Source organism: Mesoplodon mirus (genome assembly GCF_964341445.2).
Source record: "Mesoplodon mirus genome assembly, chromosome: 17".
Taxonomy (NCBI): Eukaryota; Metazoa; Chordata; class Mammalia; order Artiodactyla; family Ziphiidae; genus Mesoplodon; species Mesoplodon mirus.
In genome coordinates, this window is record NC_138993.1 from 55,757,759 (window position 1) to 55,778,653 (window position 20,895).

The window sequence follows — 20,895 nt, forward strand, 5'->3', positions numbered from 1 at the left end:
ACTATATGGGGTCTACCTGGATATTTCTGGCTAATATCTCTATTTTGAGGTCAGCTGATCAGCAACTTGAATTCCATCACAACCTTAATTACATTTTGTCATGTAATCTAACATATTCACAGGTTCTGGGGATTAGGATTTTAAGGTCTTTGGGAAGTCATTATTCTGCTTTCCATAGTCCACGTTTGGCCACCAAAGATTCACATCCTTGCTACACATGAAATACATTCATCTCATCCCAAGGTCCCCTAAAGTCGCAACCCATTACAGTATCAGCTCAACATTCAAAATGTCATTAGTTTAAATCTCATCACCTACATCATCTTAATTGGGGATAGATGAGGCTCTGAGTATAAACCATAGTGAAGACAACTTCTTTCCATCTGTTTACCCATGAAACACAAGAAATGTTACTGGTAGCAAAATGACATGGTGGATGGAATAGGAATACTATAACAGTTACAGATTTTCCTGTTCAAAATGGGAGAAAATGAAAGGCAAATGGAATCACCAGTCCAGAACAATTTCAAAATCCAGTTGGGCAAATTTTATTTGGTTTCAAGTCTGGAAATAATCCTCTTTGATTCTTAGCTCTATTCTCTGAATCATTCTTCCTTTTTGATCAATGCTATCATTTGCTTGCAGCCAAGTAGTTTTATTCAGCCAGCTTCTTGCATGTCGAATTTGAGGGCTAGGGTCCAACAGCCTTCTTTTATTGTGTCCTCTTTTAGCTTCCTTTAATGCAATCTGGCAGTGTTTCTGCTGGTACAATATTCTCAAGGACTTTGTGTCTCTCCAGTATGTTATATTTCATTTGTTACAGAATGCTTTGTATGTATATGTGTATATATGTATGCATGTATGCACGAATGTATGCTTTTGTTAGGAGGCTCCTGCAGAGGTCATTCCTAGATAATTCCAGCTGTAATTTTGATTCTGCTGTGATGACTGATGAGCTCTATAAGTCACATACTCAATCTTTTCTAAGATTCAGCCACACACTCATTTTTTTTTCTCTTCCTGAAAGTAAGTCTCTTAATTTAGCAATTTTTATAATCAAGATAGGCTGAGAACTTCTAAATCACATTCCTAGCTCCACTGTGTTGCAAAATTCTTCCTTTAATGCATTCATTTATCTCAAATCTTATTATAAAAATCACAAGAACCAACCTATGTCCTCAACACATTGTTTGGAGATTTCCTCAACTAAATATTCAATTTCAACCCTTACAAGTTCTGCTTTACTCGAAATGAAAGACACAATTCAGCCAAGGTTTCTTCTCCTGTATCACAAGGATCCCTTTTCCTTCAGTTTCCAATACCATGTTCCTAATTTCCTTCTCTCAAGAATAACACCTTTAGCCACCATATTTCTACTAATAATTTGTTCACAATTGTTTAGATACCTGGCAAGGTGATTTAGACTAGCTTTACGATGCTTCTAACTTCCTCAGAGTACTCACTAGCAGAATCATTAAGATTGATATCTCTGCTAACAGTCTCTTAAAGATAATTTAGGCTTTTTCTATTATGCTCTTCAAAATTCTTCCAGCTTTTGATCATCTCTAAATATATGCAGAAAAAGCATTTGACTAAATTCAACATTGTTTCATTATAAAAACTATCAACAAACTGGTTATAGAGAGAAGTAACTTCAACATAATAAAGGCCATTTATGACAAGCCCACCCCTAACATCACACTCAGTGATGAAAAACTAAAAGCTTTTCCTCTAAGATCAGGAAGAAGACAAGGGTTCCCACTCTCACCACTTTTATTCAACATAGTAATGGAAGTCCTAAGTCCTAGCCAGAGCAATTAGGCAAAAGAAAAAAAAGTACAAATCAGAAAGGAAGAAGTAAAATCATCTCTATTTGCAGATGACATGATATTATGTATAGAAGACTCTAAAGAATCCATTAAAAAAAAACTGTTAGAACAAATGCATGAACTCAGTAAAGTTGCAAGATACAAAATGAGTATACAAAAGTCAGTTTCATTTCTATGCATTAACAGTGAAAAATCTGAAAGAAATTTAAAAATCCTATTTACAATAGCAATAAAAACAATAACATACTTAGGACTATATTTAACCAAGGAGATGAATGATCTATACATTGAAAACTATAAGATTTTGATGAAAGAAACTGAAGAAAATACAAATAAATGGAAAGATATTCTGTGCTCATAGATTGGAAGAATTCGTATTGTTAAAATGTCCATACTACCCAAAACAATCTGTGGATTCAATGCAATCCCTATCAAAAGTTCAATGGCATTTTTCACAGAAATAGAAAAAAACAATCCTAATATTTGTATGGAACCATAAAAGATCCTGAATAACCAAAACAATATTGAGAAAGAACAAAGCTGGAGACAGTACACTTCCTGATTTCAAGCAGTATTACAAACTGTAGTAAACAAAGCAGTATGTTATTGGCATAAAACAGATACATAGATCAATAGAACAAGATAGAAAATCCAGAAATAAACCCACGCATATTTGGTCAATTAATTTTCAACAAAGGAGCCAAGGATATAAAATGAATAAGTTACAGTCTCTTCAATAAATGTTTTTTGTGGAAATTGGATGGCCATGTATAAAAGAATGAAACTGAACTCCTGTCTTACACCATACACAAAAATCAATTCAAAATAGATCAATGTGTTGAATGTAAAATCTGAAACCATAAAACTCCTGCAAGAAAATTGGGGGGTTTATATATAAACTTCTTGATATTGGTCTTGGCAATGAGTTTTTGTATTTGAAACCAAAAGCAAAGGCGACAAAAGCAAAAATAAACAAGTGAGACTACATCAAACTAAAAAACTTCTGCACAGCAAAGGAAACCAGCAACAAAATGAAAAGGCAACCTACCAAATGGGAGAAAATATTTGCAAATTGTATATCTGTAAAGAGTTAATATCCAAAATATATAGAGAACTCATACAACTCAACAACACCAACAATGTGATTAAAACATAGGCAAAAGATCTGAACAGACGTTTTCACAAAGAAAACATACAGCCGGCCAACAAGCATTTGAAAAGGGGCTCAACATCACTAATCATTAGGGAAATGCAAATCAAAACTACAGTGAAATACGACCTCACACCTGTAAGAATAGTTATCATTGAAAAGACAAGAGATAAGAAGTGTTGGTGGGGATGTGAAGAAAAGAAAACCCTTATTCTGTCAGTGAGAATATTAATTGGTTTCCACAATGGAAACAGTATGAAGTTTCCCCCAAAATTAAAAAAATAGGACTCCGTATCATCCAACGATCTCACTTAAGGATATATATCCAAAGGAAATGAAAACAAGGTCTTGAAGAGACATGTTCACCTTCATCTTCTTCACAGCATTATTTTTGAGTCAAGATATGAAAACAACCTAAGTGTCCATCAGTGGACGAATGGCTAAAGAAAGTGGACGTTACCTACATATGTGAATATTATTTGGTCATGAAAAAGAAAATCCTGCTGTTTGTGACAACATGGACGGAACTTGAGGGCATTATACACAGTGAAAAAGTCCAAAGGACAGATGAAGACAAATACTGTATGATGTCACTAATACATGGAATCTGACAAAACCAAACTCATTGAAGCAGAGACTAGAAATGGATGTTATATGGAGTTGGAGGTTGGGGAAGATGGGAAGGTATTAGCCAAATAATACAAACTTCCAGTTATAAGATGAATAAGTTTTGGGGATCTAATGTACAGCATGGTGATTATATTTAATAATACTATATTATATACTTGAAAGTTGCTAGATCTTGTAGATCTTCAATGTTCTCATTAAAAAAAAAGAAATGGTAATCATGTGAACTGATGAAGGTGTTAAATAAGGCTACGGTGGTAATAATCTTTGCAATACATAAGTATATCAAATCAACAGGTTGTATGTCTTAAACTTATATATCAACTATATCTCAGTAAAGATGGAAAAATTAATAAACAATCTCCTTTGGTGAGTACCAATATAAGTTAACATTATTTATTAACACCAATAATTTATAAATTAAATAAACACAGATATGTGTTGTGGCAGGTTATTATTGATAAGTTGTACGAGGATTGGGTAACTCTCTACTCCTATTTGAGGGTTTGGATTCTCAGCTTCCTTGGAACAGAACAGAGAACACTTACTGAAACAAACAAACAAAAACACTTCATTTGCAAAGCAGTAGTTAACATATGCAGTGAAGTATTAAGTTTGTAGTAAACCATATAGTTCAAAATCTTCTGAATTACAAAATTCCAGAAAACCATGAGTTACTTAGACCATAACTCCTAGAATTACTCAAATTTCTCTAGGTACAAGTGACAGGTAGGAAGCATTTTCCAAAAGAAACAGGGGATTTGTAAACTCACAGTAGCAATTTGCATTTATCAGGACAATGATTCTACATTCTCAAAGGTTTCTTTGATCAAAATTAGATTAAAAATGACTATACACAGGAGCCCCCCAAAGGCTAACTGACTTGGGTTTACAACACCCAGTGTGGCAGGTCTAGAAACCCAAAGCCGTATATCTTTACAAATCAACTCTCTCTAGGAACCCTAGGCTTCTCTGAAACTCCTTATTAAATGAATTTATCTTCATCTGGTGTTCCTGTTTGTATGGAAGATAACTATTTCTGACTTTTCAAAAGTAGTAGTAGGTGGGCCATTATACTAAGTTGGATACATTTTTTATTTAATTTTTTTCCCCACAGGATAGCCCAATATCTCTCTTTTTTACAACTATAGTCTGTGATAAATTTCCAGACCCATTGTGCTTACTAAGAGAATAATTATCGATTGTTTTTTATATATGGGTGCCCTAAGATAGTCAATCTATGAGGAAGCTTAGGACAAAACTCCCATTAAGTGGGGCCAGTATTGCTGTATAACTAAGCACCCTGAAACGTAAGTAAAAAAGAGAGACATATTGCAAGGAATCAGCTTACCAGATGAGGGTGGCTGGCTAGGCAAGTTCAAAATCTGAAGAACAGGTAGAACTCCAGAGCACAGGCTGAAGCTGCTGTCCACAGGTAGAATTTCTTCTTCTTCAAGTAAGCCTCAGATCTGCTTTTAGACTTTACAGATGATTGAATCAGACCACACAGATTATCTAGAATAATCTCCCTTACTTAAAGTTAACTGATTATTGAATTTAATGACATCTACAAAATATCTTCACAGAGACACCTAGATTAGTGTTTGGATAACTAGGGACTATAGCTTTCCCAAGTTGACACAACAAAAAGACAGTCACACTGAGCAGGTATGTTTTCTGGTTTCTATCTTGGGTATCTGGAACTCATAAGAGAAGAAAATTCTCAAGCACATGAAGGATATGCAAAAGTTTCTGGGTAGTCAGAAGATATGATATCTGACCACTATGCAAATTCATAATTCATGTGATTTTCCCCAGGTTTCCTTTGAAGCTGTCAATGACACATTCTTCCCTTACTGGTGGTAATTTTTTTACACCAATATTAACTTTATAATCCCTTTTACTTTTCAACTTTACTTTCTTTTCACTTTGTTACTTTTTAGTCTTAATCAGTTCCTTTCTCCTCTCCCTAACAGTATGTATTCAAAATGCTATTTCCCTATCAAAATTTATTTCCTAGGATGGCACATTTCTTCTTTTTTCTTTCTTTTTTTTTTTTTAACTGCCCTCTGCCACACATCAGGAGTCCCAAATTCCATTTTTATCGTGGACTGTAAAGAGTCCATGTGGTGTTGAGTTTTATAACTTTAAAATCAATAGAGTCAAATATCATACAGATGACCTCTGCATATCATGATGGAAATGGTCACAGTAGATGACACACTAATAGCTAGGATCCTGCCAACTAGAATTAGGTTTAATTTGAGAAGAAACAAGCATGAGTCAAAGCGGAACAAAAAATATTTGATCTTGTCTTATTCTTCAATCCAAGCATATTCATCATTGAAAGAGTGCTTGGGATCAATGTAACACTTTATAAAATGATTAAATTTTTCTTCAAAGACTAAATACTATCATTTGTGAACATTGTCAAATTTCACATATCTATATTAGATACCCTCGTAAGTTTCTTTATAGAGTGTAAATGAAACGACATTGAATATTTTGAGTTAAGTGGCTTATATGTGTTCAGTTTTGTTATTCACAAGGTCAAAGGTGATATAGTTTCCTTTATGCTTTCTTGAAACTAGTGTATATATAATTTTTAATATCTATTCTGGTGGTGAACTTTGGAGAAATAGATTAAAAATTACTATTCTCTAGAAAGGAAGAATGTAAAATGAATAAAAATTATTTAGGTGAAATTGCTTCTACCATTGAATCTTATGAGAGTCTACTAATGAATCTTAAATAGTATTTATGAAGCTTCAGCTTCCTAATTTCAGAGGTAAGAAATTATATTCAGGGATCTAAAAATATCTTTCCACATCCCTGAACAGAATTCCAGTTCTAGTGGGTACATGCAGGTATTCATATAGAGTGTTAAGGAGAACAATAACCACATAACAACAAATTCACAACCTACATTTTCAAGAAAACTAGGATCAGAAAAAAACAATTTATAAGCAACAAATCTGTACAAATGTTGCCCAAAGCAGAGATCTTCAACAAACCATGAGGTACATACGTGGGACTGTGCCATGAAGTGAACAGAAATCTATACAAGAGGACTAGATATTGTAAGCCCAGAAATTGCTGGAGATACATAAATACCCAACCTAGTGGATGCAAGATATTAAATCACATACAATGTTGGGTTCCATTACTGTGAGATTAATCACATAACTGAGTTGAGACTACACAGTGGCTGTTCAGGCTTTCCAGTGTCTGGGCCATGCAATTCAAATCCAACCTGGTGCAGCTGGTTTTTGAGTCTTGTGATGACAATTCTCTACCTTCGTTTAAATATCAATGGAAAAATTTCCAAAATACTTATTACTCCAGGAATATTTCCAGTTAGTTGATACCTATTCTGTATATTCAAAATGGAGAAAAACTAAGGAAGGGGAATTTTGGGATTATGGCTACACAACCTCAAAGTCCCATCTTGAGATGGGAATGACTGCCATTGCCCCATGAATTCTCAGTCTGCCCACCATTCTATCTTCCCTCTCACCTAAGAGGATATCAAATGTTAGTTACATCCAATTTAGAATAAGTCTGCACAGAGAGCAGGAGCTAATCTCCCATCATATTATAGTGTAATTTGCATTATCAGGCCATATGATTGCAAGATTTTACTGCATTGACTTTCAGAAAGAGAGGGGCCCACCAGAAGATAGTCATTGCAATTAGAATAAATATTGAATAGGGCAGAATTTCTAGGGAAGCAGAGAGAGAAGATTTAGAAATTGGGATGAGGGTTATTTCCCAGAGATAGTAGGTTTGAACAATTTCAGCAAATAGAACTTCTATAAATGAAGGCATATATTGTAAGGCAAAGGCTGTGAGATGTAGGAAAACCAGAACTGTTAGCGCAAGATTTCTTTTAGTAGATCTTTGAGAGCCAAACGTGCTGTATTTTTAAGTCCTTTGCAGACACAGAAAGGAAACTGTTAATGAAGAAGGCTTGGAAAGCCACTCCAGATCAATCCTATGGCTGCCTAGGAATCTACCAATAACAGTTCATGAAAATCATTGCCTGAAAATTCACTGGCTGCAGTGACTAACAAATAAAAGAACAAATTCTAATTCTAAACAAAAATGCAGTAAGAAAACAGATGAAAATGGTAACTATTAGGTCACATAGTTGATGAAAACTGTAATTGGATATTCCAACATGAACTAAAAATATGTTTCATAAAGTATTTCCTGTTTTAAAGAAAGAAGATAGGAATAAAAAATGCAGAAATATAGGAACACAGAGAAGAGATGGCCTAAAAGATTAGACTGTGAAATTGGAGCTGTCAAAACCTGAGAAAGATATGAAAGAAAAAGACTTAACTATATCATAAATGAAGAAAAAAGTACATCAAAAATCATTGATACAAATTATAACTGGATGAAAAATTTTATGTCAAAATTCTATTCTCTGTGTATTAGGAGAAAACGTGAATGAATACCTTTATAACCTTGGAGTAGCAAGGTCTTTCCAGCTGTGACATACAAGTCAGAAGCCATAAAAGGACAGATTAATTAAGCAAAGACATCTGCAGAAATACCCTAAACAAAAGCAAAATGCAACGAACGGTAGTGGCACAGGTGCAATGAGAGAGGATGGCCCCTCCTGCGGATGCATGTGGAAAGGGAATGGCTGTGTACTTCAGAGCTGCTGCTGCCATTCTCAGAGACAGAGGAGCAGCACAGGCCTGAGTGGTGCTCTGGGGAGGGGGATCAAAGATGGAGTGCGACCTGAGAATTGCTGACAGGAAAGCGGGAAGCTGGAGGATCTAGAAATTCACCATGGGCTTGGAGGAGGCTCATGATGACAGAGGCACCAACAAGATATAGTTAATCATTTCTCACAGTCCCAGAGGCAAAATGTCTTAAGTTCAGAACTGCATCTACATGAAAAGACTAAACCAACTTTCAGTCCTGCAATCTATGTCTCAGGTACAACACAGATTCAAATTCTATAACGAAAGATGTCCAAAATCGTATCTTACAAAAGATATTGCTATGTAAAGGGCTTCTAAACAATGGAGTAGAAAAAGTCCAGCCACCCTGTAAAAAGAGCCTAAAGATGTACTTAAAAACTTAAGAGAAAAGACATGGAAGTGACTTGTAACCATATGAAAAGATGCTCAAACTGACTTCTAATCAGAAAATGAAAAAAATTGGGATACTTTTTTTTACTTATTTATAAAAATCTAAACATGTGACAGCATGTCCTGGAGAGGGGCTTGAGGCAATAATTTCTTTAATTCACTGCTAATAAGGTTGCAAAATACATAATGAAGGGACAATTTGTCAATATCTTGCAAATTTGCCATCTGACCTAGAAACCACATTTCTAAAAATCTTAACCAAACACATTGTGCAAAATGAGGGCACATGGCTATTTACTGCAGCAATACCTATAATAGCAATGGATGTAAAAGGATTCAAATTTCCATCAATGGAGGTCTGTTGGGTTAAATCATATAGTATTGATACATTCACAAAATGGAGTGACATTTTTTTATCTCAGAAGTGAAATTCACAAAGATAAACTTGGTAAAACAGGAAGAGCTGTGACCTCCATGATGATTATTTATGAATGAAAAAGAAAATTTCCTATCTAAGCATCCAAATATTTTTCTTTTCCTTACATATATATTTGTGTTTATACAAATATCTTACCTGATATCTTAAACTTCCCTGAACTAAAATTGATGTTAAACCAGAGATTGATCTTGTAAATGATTTTTGGAGGTTGCTTTTGTATTTCGGTACAAAGATGTATCCATGAGTTAATAATATTCACATAATTTAAGAATTATACGACATAGCATTGAGGACACTGTGAGTTGAGTATTCACATTTTAACAGAAGGGTAAAGAGAGGTCAGGAGTTTTCTTCACTCCTCCCAGTATGTGGAAGATGTCTGACTCAATCCTACATTTTTGACTCCTAGGCAACTGCCTTTCTACTAACATTAAAAAAAAAAAAAAAAAGAACTACCTGTTTTTTTATAAAATATTAGCCATAAATAAACCAAAATTACTTTTCTAAACATTTTATCCAAAATAACTGCATGCAACTTCTGTTCATACAAAACTGGGAACAATAACAGAAAATCATTAACAAAGATACACATTATTAATAAACCTCCATAAATCTTGTCATGGATATAAATTCAGTCACTTGCTATGTTTTCAGTTTAAATGTTTAATGTATGTATCATAATATATCTGTGGTAGCTTATTATTAATGATTCATACTATCTTCCCTGTAAGAGACCTGAGAGGACAAACCCCATCTGAGGCAGGCCACTTGCAGTGCCTTCCAGGAGGTAGTGTAATTCCCTATTCCAAGGACTTTACATAGACCATGTGACTAGTTTTGGGCAATGTGAGCAAACATAGTTATGCAATGGCCACACCAAAACTGTAGGTATTATATATTTATACCAGTTCTTACTCTTCCACTTTCCTGCAGAATATTCATGTACTGTATAAGCGCTGCTCCTTTACCTATGTTCTGAAATAAAGAGCCACATCTGTCATACCCGAAATGAAGCAGAGCTGCAGCCTGAAACAATCTTAGCCTGAAGCTCAGGAACTGCCTGGAGCAAAGCTGCAGCGAAAACAGCTACATACTGTGCATGTGATAATTAAATACTCACTTCAAGCTACTGTGATTGTAGGATTCTTTCCCATTATAGCGAAGTTTAATAACACTACATTGTATTCCATTAGAAACAATTAAATACTCCTATTTTAAAAATTATTTTCTTTGAGTTTTATTTTGTCATAATAGTAAAAATATTTTGCATATTTTAATGTTAATTTTGTCCATTTCTCTTAAATTTGAATAGGTACGCCATACATTCAATTAGTATTTATTGATTAATTTCTGATATGTGATCACTGCATTTTTTTGGAAGTTTTTCATTCTTTTCAATTCTGTTATTTAGAAAATAAAATAATAATCATAATAATAGTTTGTATACTGGGAAAAATAAGGGGGTTGTATTAAATAATGAATACAAATTTAACTACTTGACAAATTCAATTAAATACACTTTACCACCATGCAAGGCTTGAGCTGAGAAAATTCATTAACATTTCTAAAAAAACATTGACTCAATTAGAAAAGAGTGTTGGTCTGATGTGGATTTATACAAGAACAGAATTATGAAAGGGAATATACTTTAAAGTGCTGCCCAGAGAGAAAGAACACTGTAGTTGATGGATGTTCATTATTTCATTCAATCATTTATTTAGTCCATGGATTTTGTGGAATCGGGCACATTATGCCATTTTAGCTCAAAACCATTAAATAATTAATTGATATTACTTATCTGCCCATGGTTCTGATTAACATACATACAAAGTCACCTTTACAAAAAAATTGGGATCCTGTGTAGGGCTATCTAGAGGGAGAGAATTCACTGGATCTGCAGATGTGTTTTCTGGACCTTGTGTCACTATTTTTTTTTTTAAACCAAATAAAATTGAACTTAGTTAATGATTCTTTTTCTCTCAGAGATAGAACTACTTTCAGTGGTTAATTTGAATCTAGTAATTTCAGTAATGCAGTTATTCCAGGTGCTATTTAAGGAGCATGGAATAGGTTCATGAGAAAAGCATAAAAATCTCTGTGCATGTGGAATTTGTAAATTCACCACGGTAGTGCCATACTCTGGATTTACTTGGATATATCCTATTGGCCTTCTCTTTTTGGCATATCTCTACATTTTCCATTGGCTATAATTCTCATCGGTTTTGTTAGTGGAAACATGGTTTTAATCATCCAACTCATCTCATGCAGGGAAGCCTGCTGGAAAGTATCAGTGGATATGCATTTTCCTGTAATCCTAAATTTTGACTAGTACTAGTCAAACACTTCAAATTTGAAATCAGATGGTACCAAATCAGTCAGGGATTATCTTTAAAATATGTTCTGTACGTAGACAAGTCTGTTCAGTTGTTTTCTATAGTATTTACTCCCAGATTTAGGAGTTCTTCCTACTTGAGCTCATCATAGGAAAAGGGTAGTGTAAGTGTCCACATGTACCTGATAATCTGCAGTTTGGATGTTAATTGGGTTTCTTTTTAATTGCCTCCATGATCCTTGGAAAAAAATATTATGTAAACAGTCATCACTCTGCAAGTATTTATTGAGATTCCCTTATAAGCACGTATTATGTATAGCCTAACAAGTACCAAAATTGTGCAGAAGCCATTGAAGGCACTGATGATAAAAAATTAAATTGAAAAACAAAATGGGCCAGACAACAATGAAGTTTAAAAGAAATGTGTTTTGGAATTAGATGGATCTATCTGGAATCCTGGTTCTGACATTTAAGTATCTTTGCAAATTTGCAAGGCACATCGGCTTTCCAAGTTTTGATTTCCTTAGTCAAAGAATGAAATGCAATTACCTATAATCCTGAGTATTAGGGTTTTAAAATGCATCCAAAATTTTGATACACAACAGTAGTTTGATAGCTTTAGAAAGCATTTATTATTGGAATAAAAATATCCCCTGCTTCTTTACTATAGATTCACAAAAACACTGTGTGTGTGTCAGTGCGTGTGTGTTTTATGTGTGTATACAAAAGACGTTTAAATAGCAAAACAAGAAAACAAAAGAGACTTAAGTACCATAAAAGTTCAGGACAGAAATCTAAAATGAAATAGAATGAGGCAACTAATGGAAACTTCCCAAAAGAAGTACAGATTTAGAACATGGAAAGACATGTCTTTCAGATGAAATTGTATGTATGGATAGGTGTCAGTTCCAGTTTTAATAATATGGCCATATTATAGTGCTATGCATTAGGAGATAATGTGGAAAGTAAGACAGGGATTCCATTTTTAATGATCTTAAATAATAAGTTTAAAGATGCTCTGTTCTTCCCCTCACCACGGTTATATGGAGATATCATTGACACACAGCACTGTATCAGGTTAAGGTGTACAACATTATGATTTGACTTACATACATCATGAAATGATGACCACAGTACGTTTAATGAACATCCATCATTTCATATAGATGCAACATTAAAGAATAAAAAATATATATATTGTTTTATTGTAATGAGAACAGATTCCCAGCTGTTCCTGTATCCCTGATCTGATTTTTAAGTTTGGAAGGACATGATAGAATGATGACTTCAGAACAAAATACACAGCTATGTCTTCGCCCAGAAGATTTTCTACAAGTGGAATGATTTACCTTGCTGCTTTTTGATGTCTCTCAGCTATGTCAGAGGTCATGCCTGCAGGTCCTTACAATTCATCTGATAAACATTTGAAGGAAAAATATGAGGTAGGGAGTGATAAAATACATCTGTAACACTTAAATTCCTCACTAATATCTTGCATTTTAGAGTGTTTAAAGGCCTCTATCAAATCAAATATGCTTCTTTTCTCCCTGAAACAGCCTTGTGACTCTAGTAAGATAAGTGTTCCTTTGCATTTTTATGGTTTAGGGCAACCAAGACACATGATTAAGTAGATGGCCCAGCTTTACACATTTTATACTAGGAAGAATAAGGGTGAGAATTTAGATCTCCTGCTGTAGAAGGTGAAAGTCCTCTCTCTGAAGGTAGAAATTAATTGTATTTCTCCTAAAGAAGAGGCTCCTCAGAGAGTGTCTGAAATTCTGGCAACAAAGCCCAATTCCCACATCCCATTTTCACTTTACGGGGAGCAGATTCCCGTGGGCCAAGGACAGAGTATTGTACACATTTTAAAGCTTCTCTCTCTGCTATTATAATCTCAAAGCATCTTGTGACTGAGCTATCCACACTAATAGAACACTGTTTTGAACCCAAAATAAAAAATGTTATTTTCCATAGTTTCCATAGTTGTTACTTGCTTGTTTTATTTTTTTAATGAAAATCCATGGATTCTATTGCAAACATAGAAACATAGTCAAGGACATAAATGCTCTGGTACTTCTGAAGGGACTTTTTTTTTTTTTTTTTACATCACTGCCCCTCTCAAACAAGGTGTAGGGAAAAAAAGCAAAACAAAACAAAACCTTTTAAATTGTAGGTTTTTCATGTTATCTCTAATTTGTTATGAAGCAAGAAATATTTTTAGATATTATTTATGTATTCTTTCCAAATTGTGAATTCACTAAACATATAATTATTGTAGTCCTATCATTTCAATATGTTGGTGGGAGAATTTCAATTCAACTCTTGATAAGTTTTCTTTTGATCACTTGCTAGCATTCCTCCCTTTGTAATTAATTCAGAATGTAAAAAATGGATTTGGGAAGATCATTTCGATTAACGTGTAGAAGGATGTAAAATATTTTTATTCCCTCTATTATAATAAAAATCATTGGATTAATTTAAAAAATCATACATTCCTTTAAAACTAGTGAAGAACAACAGACACAAGAAAATTTAAGAGAAATCAACTCTAGTTGATTAGCACTTCCCAGATTAAGCAAGGGATGGGATGCTTTCATTCTTGAATCTAGAGGCTAATCTAGCCTATCACACAAAAGAATTCTGTATGCTCAGATTACCAGGACCAGCCAAACTTTTGATAACTGAGTGGGCTGACACTTTATATTTAATTCTGGAGGAGCCCCAGTAAATACATTGTGTTCTCAGTATACAGTAATTCTCTAATAATTTTGTTGAGTACACAGAGCCAGGTGGTTAAACTGGGAAGCAGAAAGAAATTTGTACTACCAAAAAAAATTAAATGCCATGTATATATTATACACATACACACACATACACACACAAGATTTTTTCATGTCTTTGTTTCAAGGTAGTGCTGTTCTGTTGTATTGCAATGTGGGAAGTTGTCCTACATTTTTAACTCTCTAGAGTGATTTGCATTAAATTGAAGGTTTTTTTGTTTTTGTTTTGTTTTGTTTTTGTTTGTTTGTTTGTTTTTTGCAGTACGCAGGCCTCTCACTGTTGTGGCCTCTCCCGTTGCGGAGCACAGGCTCCGGACGCACAGGCTTAGCAGCCATGGCTCACGGGCCTAGCCGCTCCGCGGCATGTGGGATCTTCCCAGACTGGGGCACGAACCCGTGTCCCCTGCATCGGCAGGCAGACTCTCAACCACTGCACCACCAGGGAAGCCCTGTATTTTTTTTTTTTTTTAATGTTGCAATGGATTCACTAGAGAGGACATCTGTATTTCTTTTTGGATTAATTATAAGTGAATATTCCAATTGCTTTAGATTTGGGATTATTAATATTTTCCTTTACATTGTGGTAGTCTTGGTTTAGTCTTTTTAAAAATAATTTGTACATTTCATCTAAATTTTAAAATCAGTTGACGTAATTTTCTTCATAATACCTTTTAATTTACTGTTAATGCCTATACAATCTTCAATGCTGTCCTTTTTATTTATTTCTGGTATTAGTTAATTGTCTCTTCTCTCTTAATCAGTATTTATAATAATTTATCACTTTTACTAACCTTTTCAAAAAACAATATCTGCCTTTGTTAATCCTCTTTAAAACATATGTTTTCTACTTCATTAATTTATCTTCCTAGGTTTATTATGTCACTTCCTTCTGTGTAGTATATTTGAGTTTAATTTAATTTTTTGGATTACTTCTTAAAATGGACACTTGGAATATTTTAAACTTACTTTTATTATATGTATTTAGTGCTATAAATTTAACAGTAAGCATCAATTTAGCTGCATTTCAAGTTTAAATATCATAATTTTATTTTAATATATTTTAAATGGTTATTAAGTTTTCATTTTCATTGAACCATGGCTTATTTAGAAATGTTTTAATTAATTTCAAAGCATAGTGGAATATCCAGAAATATTTTTCTTATTTACTTATAGTTTAACCTCACTCTGGGAAAAGAAAACACTATTGTTTCAAACTTGTGAAGTTATTTTGACTTGATTTTGCTCCAGTTTATGCTTGACTGTGGTAAATGTTTATTTTGTGTGCTTTTATACATATCATTTAGATTATTTTCTAATTGTATTGTTCAAATCTTCCGTGTTCTTAATCAGTTTTTAAATCTGATTATAGATGTTTATTTCTCCTTTTATATCTTTCAACTTTTGCTTTATATATTTTGTGAATCTACTGTTTTGTGTACACCTATCTAGAATTTCTATATCTTCCTGGTAGAATTACCTTTGATTATTGAATTTTCCTTCTATCACTAATAACAGTTCTTGAGCAAAAGTCTACTTTGTCTTGTAGTTTTATAAGTGGCACACTGGCTTTCCATTGTTTAATCTGCCTATCATTCCTTTCTTCAATTTTTATTTTCACCTATTATTTCCCATCTGTATGAAGTGTGTCTTTTGTTTTTGCTTATATGTTTTTGTTTTTTGTTGTTTTTCCTTTTTTAAAAGGCCTTTTTTTTTTAGAGCAGTTTTAGGTTCATAGCAAAATTAAGAGGAAGGTACTAACATTACCCATATGTCACGTACTCCCATTCATGTATAACTCTCCACCATTATTAACATCACTTACAAAAGTGGTACATTTTTAAAAATTGATGACCCTACATTAATATATCATAATAAGCCAAGTTCATAGTTTACATTAGGGTTCCCTTTTGGTGTTGTACATTCTATGGATTTAGACAAATGTGTAATGACATGTATCCATCATTATAGTATCACACAGAGCAGTTTCACTGCCCTCCAAATCCTCTGTGCTTCATCTATTCATCCTTGCTCTGCCCCTACCCAGCACTTTGTATTTTTTCCATACTTTTTTGCCTTTTCCAGGATGTTATATAGTTAGAATTGTATAGTATGTAGCCTTTTCAGACTGGCTTCTTATACTTAGTAATATGCAGTTAAGGCTCCTCATGTCCTTTTCATGGCATGATAGCTCATTTCTTTATGAGCTGAATATTATTTCATTGTATGGATGTACCACAGTTTATTTACCCATTCACCTACTGAAGCACATTCTTGTTGCCTCCAAGTTTTGACGATTATGAATAAAGCTGCTGTAAGCAACCATGTGAAGGATTTTGTATGTACATAAGTTTTCAATTCCTTTGGTTAAATATCAAGGAGCAAGCTTACTGGATCTATGGTAAGAGTATATTTGTTTTGTAAGAAACTGCTGAATTGTCTTCCAAGGTGTCTGTACTATTTTGCATTCCCAATAGCAATGAATGAGAGTTCTAGTTATTCCACATCCTCACCAGCATTTGGTGTTGTCAGTGTTCCAGATTTATATTTCCCTGATGACATGTGATGTGGAGCATCTTTTCATATGCTTATACATACGAAACTTTTACAACTCAAAAACCAAGACACAAATAACCTAATTAATAAATGGGCAAAGGACAAAGTTGACATTTCTTCAAAGAAGATATACAAATAGTCAAGATGCATATGAAGAGATGTCCAACATTACTAGTCACTGCAGAAATGCAAATGTGACAAAACCACAGTATGATATCACCTCACAACCACTAGGATAGCCACTGTAAAAAAAGAAAAGAAAACAGAAAATAACAAGTGTTCGCAGGAATATAGAATAATTGGAGCTTTGTGCACTGCTCATGAAACTGTAAAATGGTGCAGCTGCTATGGAAAACAATACTGAGATGCCTTAAAAAATTTTAAAAATAGAATTACTGTATGATCCAGCAAGTCTACTTCTGGGTATACAAGCAAAAGAATTGAAAATAGGATTTTGAAGAAATAATTGCACCATGTGTTTATTGCAGCATTATTCACCATAACCAAGAGATGAAGCAACCTAAATATCCATCGATGGATGATTGGGTAAAGAAAATATGTAATGTATGTATATATATATATATTATATATATATGCCATATATATATGCCATATATATACTATATATATATACAACAGAATATTATTATTCAGCCTTAAAAAAAGAAGGAAATTCTGTCATATGCTACAACATAGGTGAACATTGAAAACATTTTGCTAAGTGAAATAAACCAGTAACAGAAAGACAAATGCCACCTGATTTCATACATATGAGGTATATGAAGTAGTCAGACTCTTAGAAAGAGAAAGTATAATGGTGGTTGCCAGGGTTGGGGGGAGGGGGAAAGGGGAGTGTTGTTCAATAGGTAGAGAGTTTCAGTTTTGCACGATAAACAAGTTCTAGAAATCTGTTACACAACAATGTGCATATAGTTATCACTGTACTGTACACTTAAAAATTAAGATAGTAAACTATATGTTAAATATTTTTATCTCAATATAAGGAAAGTATGTCTGTTAAAAATATTGAGTCTTTTCATTGATGATCACTTTATTTAGGGCTTTTTTTTTTCTAGTAGCGTTTTGTAGGCTTTAGTGCACAGGTCATACTTGTATTTTGTTAAACATTCCACTAATAACTTGATTTTTTAAATAATAACTTTCTAATATTTTTCTTATTGTTTGTTGGATATTTGTATATCTGTGTCATATCCTGCATTTGTGTATTAGTTCTGTAAGGTTTTTTAGATGCCTCAAGATTTTCTATTTGTGTAAACATGTCATATGCAAGCAAAGACAATTTTGCTTCGTCCTTTTCAATGTATGTGTATTTCATTTATTTTTCTTGCATTATCACACTGGTTGGAATCTTCTATATAAAAGGTTTATATTTAATATATGATTTGTATATCATAAATGGTATTTTTCTTCATTTTTTGAGAATTTTTCTTCATTTATTGAGATAATCAATAGAATTTTTCTTCATTTATTGAGACGATCCTATGTTTTCTCTCCTTTATTTTCTTGACATGGTGAATTACATTGCTTAATTTTCTAATATTCATTTAGTCCTATATTTGAGAGATAAATTCCACTTGGTCATAGTGTATCATCCTTTTTATATCTTGTTGGCAATTTCCTAATATATTGTTAAGAAATTTTATATCTCTGTTTATGAAAATATTCCCTGACATTTATTTTCCTATATTTATGTGGTTTAATTGATCAGAATAATAATTTCTTGAAAAATAAGCTGAGATTTATTAACTTTTCCTACATTTTCTAAAAGACTCTGTGTAAGACCAATATTATTTCTTATTTGATTTGATAGAATTTATCATTGAAGCTATCTGTAGTTGGAATCTCCATTACAGGAAAGTTTTAATTAAAAATTCAATGTCTTTAAAATATAATTCAAATCCAAGTTGCTATTTATTTTGTGTAAGTTATCATAATGTATTTCTTATAAGGAATTTCTCTATTTCATTTCAGTTTTCAAATTAATTACCACAAGGTGGTTCATAATATTTGTTCATTTTCCATCCCTCCCACCAGCTTTATGTGCAATTTATTCACTCACTTAAATGTACAGTTTAATAAGTTTTGGAATTTTATACAATGAATACCCCATATTCGAGACATAGGACACTCCAAACATCTCCAAAAGTTTATATTCAATTTATATGAAATTTATATTCATTACACCTCCCTGACCCTGGCTCCAAGCTACCATTAAAATTTTCTTTCACTAAATGTTTGCCTTTTCTGGAAATCTGTATAAGTGGAATAATACAGAATATAGTATTTTGGGTCTGACTACTTTCACCTAACTTATGGCTTTTGAGAATTATTGATGTTATGTTGATAGCCATTGGATTCTTTCATTGCTAAATATTATTCCATGATATGGACATATCACACATTTGTATTCATTTATAAATTGATGGACATTTGTGATATTTCTAATTTTCACTATTATGACTATTACTGGTATGGAAATTTGCATGTGTGTGTATAAACATGTTTTCAATTCTTTAGGGAAAATATGTGTAGATTTCAGATTATGTAACAAATATATGTTTACCATATGTTTATGTAATATGTTATCGTAATAAACTTTAAAACTGTTTTCCAAAGTGTCAGAGATGGACCATTTTGCATTTCCCCCTACTTCCACCATGAGAATTGAAATTCCTCCACATTGTCACAAACACTTGATATTATTAGTCTCTGTTTTTAAATTTTAACCATTCTAATATCTGTTTAATTGTATCTCTTTGTTGTTTTAATTTGCAATTTCCTAAGGAACAGTGATCTTGCTCATCTTTGCATGTATTCAATGGGTATTTCTATAACTTCTTTTGTGAAATGTCCATTTGAAGCTGTTGCTGATTTCTACTGTATTAAAAATTGCATTACTATTGAAATATCACAGTATTTTAAAAATATATTCTATAGTTATATATACACTTTGCAAATATTTTCTTACTGGTTTGGGCTTACCTTTTTGTTTTCTTAATGGTATATTTCAAAACTGCATTTTTGCAAAATTTTTATTTTGAATTATTCTTTACAGTTAATTTTTGTGTGCATATGTGTATTTCAGAAACTGGAGCCTAACTAAATGCCCCAAAACTTTTTGTTTCTTCTAGAAGTTTTGTAGTTTCAGCCCTTTCATTTATGTTCTATTTTGAGTTCATTGTTGTGTATTATATGAAGTAGAAAGTATATATGAATATTCAGTTGTTCCAGCATCATTTACTCAAAAGAATATTACTTTTCTCCATTTGTTTACCTTGACACTTGTATTAAAACCAGTTGGCCAGGGACTTCCCTGGTGGTCCAGTGGCTGGGACTTCGCCTTCCCATGCAGGGGGCACAGGTTCGATTCCTGATCGGGGAGCTAAGATCCCACATGCCTCATGGCCAGAAAACCAAAACATAAAACAGAAGCAATATTGTAACAAATTCAATAAAGACTTTAAAAAGTGGTCCACATCAAAAAAAAAAAATCTTTAAAACCAATTGACCATATAAGTGTGGATCTATGTTGGGGAAGGTCATGGAGAGAATATGACCAACAGTTGACCCAGAAGTTAGACCTGGGCAATTAGAAGCACATCACCCCCTACCCTGTCCTTAGACTGTACCTTCTGCCCACTGTTCCCACAGTGGGAGCCGTTTTCAAGGAAGCAGCCTTGGGAGAGTAATGTGTTGTTGAGAGTCTCTGGTTGGTATACATGACTGAACCCAATTAAGGCCTCTGTGTAAACTCTTATTTACTATTCTGGGAGGTGAGTGGAGAGATTGACTCATTTTCTAGCCTCCCAAGACAAACCTTGTATGCAAGTCCACTTGCTTATTAAAACTGCCACCTACTAATCTAAGTAGTCTGCCTCTGGTTTCTCCCTGTCCCTTGTATACAGGGATCAATTTCATATTTCACCTGGGAAGCTTCCCAGATTTTGAACCAACAGTCTACTTAATGTGTATTACTGTGTTCTATTGATTTTAATGTCTACTCTTTTGTCATGCTCTTCTTATTTAACATTGCTTTATAGTAGGTATTAAATTAGG